The sequence below is a fragment of the Cervus canadensis genome, chromosome 13, assembly GCF_019320065.1.
Source record: "Cervus canadensis isolate Bull #8, Minnesota chromosome 13, ASM1932006v1, whole genome shotgun sequence".
In the NCBI taxonomy this organism is placed as follows: domain Eukaryota; kingdom Metazoa; phylum Chordata; class Mammalia; order Artiodactyla; family Cervidae; genus Cervus; species Cervus canadensis.
Window position 1 is genome coordinate 5,731,575 of NC_057398.1, and position 6,229 is coordinate 5,737,803.

Consider the following 6,229-nt stretch of genomic DNA (forward strand, 5'->3'; position numbering starts at 1 on the left):
GAGCTTGGTTGCCCCCAAATCAGCAAAGGACTATGCCTTTCTCCTCTAACTCCTTATCCTGTCCCAATCTAGGTGGTAATTGTTTCTCTCCCTCAGCTGGCTTTCTCTCTGCTTGACAAGCAGTTCTTGTTAATACCCTCTTGTTTTATAGATAATGATCATGATAACAACAATCTTTCTCTCTTGTACAGTGCTTTCTAGTTTTCAGATCATTTCCTCTGCCTTGTCTTATTTTTCCCCTCAATCAACCAGATGAGTAAGCAGGAGAGTGCCACCTGTCCTTCCCATTTTACAGACCAGGATATGACATTCACACACATTCCTGCTGTTGTAAGGTCACACAGCTAGGAGCTGGCAGAACCAGAACTAGAGTTCAAGGCCTTACCTTTGGACCCTTGGTGTTTTCGCTGTTGCAAATGATTTCTTGTGAATGAGTGACAGGTCTGGAAGCACAGAGCTGGAAATGAGCAAGCCCTAAGGTTGCAAAGAATCCACCTGCTAATGTAGGAGACAAGGGTTCGATCCCTAGGTCAGGAAGATCCCCTGGAGTAGGAAAGGACAACCCAGTATTCTTTTTTCTTTTTTTTTAATCCATGTGTCTAGGGCATGAACCAGGCATGGGCACAGAGGAAAAGCCAAGCTGGTACAAGCAAGGAGCTGTTTTGTCCCTCACTGACATGAGACAGGCGTCATCAACCAGGTGCCACTCTACCCAGGTCAGGGACAACAACCCAATATGCTTGCCTGGAAAATTCTGTGGACAGGGGAGCCTGGCAGACTATAGTCCATGGGGTTGCAAAAGCGTTGGACTGAGCCCACACACTACACACATACGGTGATGAACAACAGCGGGGGCTACTGTGGCCAAGAGAAAACCAGCACTGTCAGGCTTAAGACAGATCCAAAAAATGACAGTTTCAATAGCCAAGAAGTATAGCAAACATTGCTGGTAGCAACTTAATTTGTTGAATGAATACAGGAATGAATAACATCAAAAAAGAAGTGCATTCTCTAAAGATGTGTGCGCATCCTTATGATCAATTCAGTCATCTCAGCTAGGGGAAGCATAACCTCTTAGATTCTCAAAGAGCACTTTTGACCCTCAAAGGACATTGGACAGTGCCTGGATGCATTTTTAATCATCATGACTGGGAAGGGAGTGCTACTGGCCTCCAGGTAGTAAAGACAGTCAATGCCGTTAAACATCCTACTGGGCACAGGCTAACCCCGACCCCACCCCCCCCAAAAAAAAAACATCTAGCCCAAATGTCAGTAGTGCCAAGGTTGAGAAACTCTGCCCTAGAGGAATAAACATTTCCACACTTGCCCTACTTTCAGGATAGAGACAATCTTGGCATTAACCTTTTTTATGGGTCTGTAAGTATGACTACTGGGTAATGGGAGTTCTTAAGGGAACTAGAAGAGCTTCAAGAATTGTATTTGATTTTAAAACCAAACACTGGCTCAGCCCAATATTTTTTCCTCTCTACAAATTTAATACACTCTCCTTTGTGGATAATAAAGGAGTGGGGAAATAAGAGTCAAGTGGTATTCTACAGGGATGTGCTTCCACGAGTTGGCAAAGTAAGATCTGAAATATTGATAATTAATCTATACAGACCTTGAGAATGGAGAGCTCTGTTGAGAGCTGGAAAGGTCAAGAAAGAATTGACTGAAACAAAACAAAACAATGTGAAAGGATAAGAGCTCCACGAAGGTCAGGGCCGGAGGAAGGCTTAGAGATGATATCACTGCTCCTTTTCTACATGGGGAAACTGGAGTCCCATCAGTGTGCCCTGACAATGGCACAGTGAGATCCAAACTCAAGCTTCGGAGTGGTTGCGGTGACGCAATGTCCCTAAGGATTCTGCAGCGTCATCGCAGTCAGCACAGGGACAGTTCTGATGCAGTATTTCTCTGTTTACTAGCGCATCGTCAGCTCTGACAGGGAGAGAGCTGAGAAATGCTATCCTGTGAAACTGGGCCCTTTAATACAAGGTTGACAAAATGATACTAATACTCCTAATGAAAATGTGCACATCACCTTTACCCTTTCTGGTTTATTTACATACGCTCTTTCCCACCTTCTCAATTCTCTGTACGTGCAGCCTTCTTGCCTTTCCTTTTTCCAATCATCCTTTGGATAGTGACCCATCCCCCCTTCTATAGATCTTTCCTGGCACACCCTCTCTTCATATGCACGAGCACACATGTGTGCCATACACACACACACGCACACGCACCATATAAAATAAATCCCTCCCTACTGCATATTAATTCTACGCTTTATGCATCTTTCTGCAGTACAATAACCTGTGTCATGTTGGATTTTGTGAAAACCAATAAACAACACCCCCTTTATTCCCCAACTGAATTCAGAATCAATTGAGAAATAAGACACAGTTGTCAAACAGATGGATATAAAAATATAAACTTTATTGGTAAATTTTACTAGAGAACATGGCTTAGATCTGCAGCCAAGTGTGCCTCCCTAATAATTTCCTCCAGAGTGAAACGCACAGATCCAGTCCCAGGAGAAGCAGAAGTGTGCCGTGGTGGGTGAGCAAGATGATGGAAAAAAAGAGGCCCCACACTTTCTCTTCCTGTAGTTCGGTCATTTTTTCCTTTCTTGGGGACCAAATATTTCAGAATTGACATCAAAATATACAGTCTGTCTCCTCTCTTAGATTGTGGGCAACTTGGGGGCAGGGATACCATATGGTCTATCTTTGTTTATTCAATCCCAAGTTTAGCGTCTGGCACTTAGCAGGTCTGCTAAATGAATGATGTTAGACATACTTCATGTCTTTTTCTTCTGCCTCATTTCATTCCTTTCAAACAGAAATTGATGCTGCCGGTCCTCTCCCAGCCAGCCAGGCTCCATCCCACCCCACACATTACAGCAACCAATTTTACAAAGCCCCTGCGGAGTCATGTCACTTCCCCTTCTACCGAGGAGGGAAATGAAGCTCAGAGCTCTTTAGTAATCTGAGTATCAATCAAGTCAGCCAGCAAGCAAGTGGTAAAGCCAGCTTCAGTATGTGCCTCCTCAGCCCTCATGTGCCATGGGCTTCTCCTTGCTAGCTCAGACCTCACCTCTTTCTGCATCCTCTCACAAATTCTTTGCCAATCCTGACTAAGGCAGAAATTTGAATTGACTTAATTTTTAATATGGACTTCCCTGGTGGCTCAGTGGTAAAGAATCCACCTGCCAGTGCAGGAGACATGGGTTTGATCCCTGGGTTGGTAAGATCCCCTGGAGGAGGAAATGGCAACTCACCCCAGTAATCTGGCCTAGGAAACCCCATGGACAGAGGACCTGGATGGGCTATGGTCCATAGAGTTGCAAAAGAGTCAGACACAGTTTAGTGACTAAAGAGAGACAGTTTTTAATATAGTGAGATTGTAGGCTTCAGACTTAGTGGGGTTCAGTGGCCCAGTTACCACTAGAATCCCACCAGCTAAAATAAAAATGGGTATCACTAGGCAGAGAGATCGCTAAGCTCTGTGCGGTTCCTCAGCCAGAGGCCATCTTTCCATCAGCCAACACTTCTCTTTCAAAGTTACCACCTACCCAAGCTCACCTTCAGGACACAGAGTCTATCTCGAATTCATTCCTTCTAGACAAACATCTCAAGGACATACTCCGAAGTGCCGACCACGTGTCTGGCTTCACCCGTAATCTTGGCTCCTGTGTTCTGCCTACCCTTCCAGGATCTCATTGCCCACTCATGGCAAACCCGCACACTCACCATGACCATAGACTATCTCAGGCTTTCCCAGATGTCACCTCAGAGCTAGCCTCTGCTCTGCGGTGTCCTCAAGCTGATACCTGTCCGTCCCTGTGGGCAGGGCTCAGGTGAGATCCCAGCCCACTCTATTCTCTTTCTTCCATCATCTCCTCACACCAAAGGCAAAGCACCAGGTCTTGGAACTAGGACCTATCATTTGTGGAGCAGGTTGGGGATGAGTAGATTGTATTAATTGTCCTCATTTTTAAAATGAAGACACCGAGATCTCAGGAGGCTTAGAAGCCCACCCCAGGTCACACAGGCATGATGATCTGAAGGAAATCAGGGCTGCAGAAATGTTGATCTTTGTATTCCTGAATGCGTAATTCTGTCTCTTCACTACACAGCCAGACTCACTCTCTCGGCCTCTATGAGCCCGTTCCTGCCTCTTCAATCAGAAGGATGTAAAATGAGAGGAAAGAGAGAATCAAGAGAAGGCAAAAATCGTTCACAATTCAACATAGCTCTAATCTGATGTGACAAGGCCAAGTCCATCTCTTCCTGGTGCCAATTACTTAAAGGGCATTGATGCCATGGCACCATCAAAGTAACAGCCAAGACGAATTGTAGGACCTCGTGGATCAATGTGTTCAGTGTTGTTCAACTCGTTCAATGAAATAAAGTGGTAGATGATTAACCTTACCAATGTCAATGTGTTGTTGCCATCAAATTCAGCTAAATGAATGTCCACGGCCCTCATTATAGAGTGCACTCTGAGGTAACTAATGTATTAATACCTTATTGGCAGATTATAAAGGGAGAGAATCTCCAGGGCAGGGCAACGAGTCTGAACAGAAGCTAAGATTATTTGATATTCTTAGAGTGGGGAACAGTGACAGATACAAATGCAGAAATGTGGACTGGGTCAGTAATTGAGAGGGAGATAGAAGGGGGAAAAAAAAAAGCAATGCCCAGAGCTAGTGAATGACTGCCTCCTTGATCGGTGGGGTCTGGAGTACACAGACATTGATGGTGGACTTCAGAAGAAAACCGCAACTTGCCCATTTTATTTTCTTTTGGGATAGCTGTCTAATTTGGGAGGGGTTAACTCATCCTTTTAACCTTAACCCAGCTGAGGATTTTAAAGAAATGCGAGAGTGCCTACAAGGAAAGCAGTGAGTGGGCGCAGTGTGCAGTAGAAAGATAGCTTAGGAAGAATTTGATTTCCTCCTCTTGCCACCCGGCCCCACTGTCTGGGGATGCTGAGAACCCCTTGAGGAGCCTTGGCTCCCCAGCCAAGGCTGGCTTCTAGGCGTGGAGGCAAAGGGCAACGGATTGCAATTCAAGAGACCGGAGTGCTGCTTCCAGTTCCACTGCCCTGGGCAAGAATTCTGCATGCCCATTCCGATCTCTGGATCTCAGTTTCCTTATTTGTGGAACAAGGAGCTTGGGGGACTGCAAACAGACTTTTTCAGGGTCTCAGACACCTGTAGGGTGAATTAGGGGATCCCGAGGGAAAACACTAGTGGGCGGGGTAGCAGGAATCTGCTTCTTTACCCGCTTCTGTCTATCCACAGCAGCTCGACATGCATACATGGTATATCAGTCTTCTGCATAATATTTCATGGGAAAAATAGACCCCATTGCCAAACAAGACAAAGTGAACAAGCAAACAAGCAAATCTGAAACAAAAACCCTGGACCGTGTAATCCCCAATATTTAATAATTTTTAACACTAAAATGTACTCGCTGAAAAGTGATAAATGCAGTCCATTATCTAGTCTTTGTAGCTACCAAATGCCATTCAGACAGATTTTTTTTCCTCCACCCTAACAAATGCTCTGATTATCCTGGCACCATGTGGAAATAACTTCGTTACGTCTTTACCATCAGTACATGCATTAATGCCTCATGGGCTGGTGATAAGCTTCCAGAGGAGAGCAAGAGCATTTGAAAGCATGCCAAGCCCAATGGGTGGAAAGGGGAGGAGTCCTCTAAGGGAAGAGGGTAATGGTAGATAGGAGCCAGAGAGGCTGATGCAGAGAGCAGACACTGGGTCACCCATGTGATGGCAATGCTTATTTTACAGCCAAAGAGGACTGCGATTGTCCAGTAATTTCTGAGAACTATCTGCTCAGCTACTCCAAGTTCTGCATTACTGGCTGAAGCTGGGGAAAATTTTGGCCTTCCTAATGTGTACTAAGTGTCTCATCTATCATAAGCTTCTGCTGGGGTGACTGATTTTTGCTCTTACTCATTCTCCACACTGTCTGCAAATGTTTCCCAGAACCCAAAGGAACTCTTTTCTGTTTATAAAAGCTTACATTTTCATTTCCTGAGCCTTGATCTGCCAAAGGTCCTCCCGTTGGGCCAACATTTTCTGTAGCTACTCTGGAGTCCTTTCCTTGGTTACCTGTCCCCATTTGGAGATTTCCAAGTCAGTCCCTACAAGAGATGCTTGTACTGAAATCACACAAATGAATGTCATGGACTAGTCA

At 45.1% G+C, this 6,229-nt stretch overlaps 1 non-coding gene across 1 annotated transcript; it reads right to left on the bottom strand.

Moving 5' to 3' along the window:
• Window positions 1-591: 591 nt before the first annotated feature.
• LOC122452649 lies at window positions 592-726 on the bottom strand. Its single transcript, XR_006272807.1, has one exon. It is a non-coding gene; the product is annotated as a small nucleolar RNA SNORA48 (small nucleolar RNA).
• Window positions 727-6,229: the final 5,503 nt, after the last annotated feature.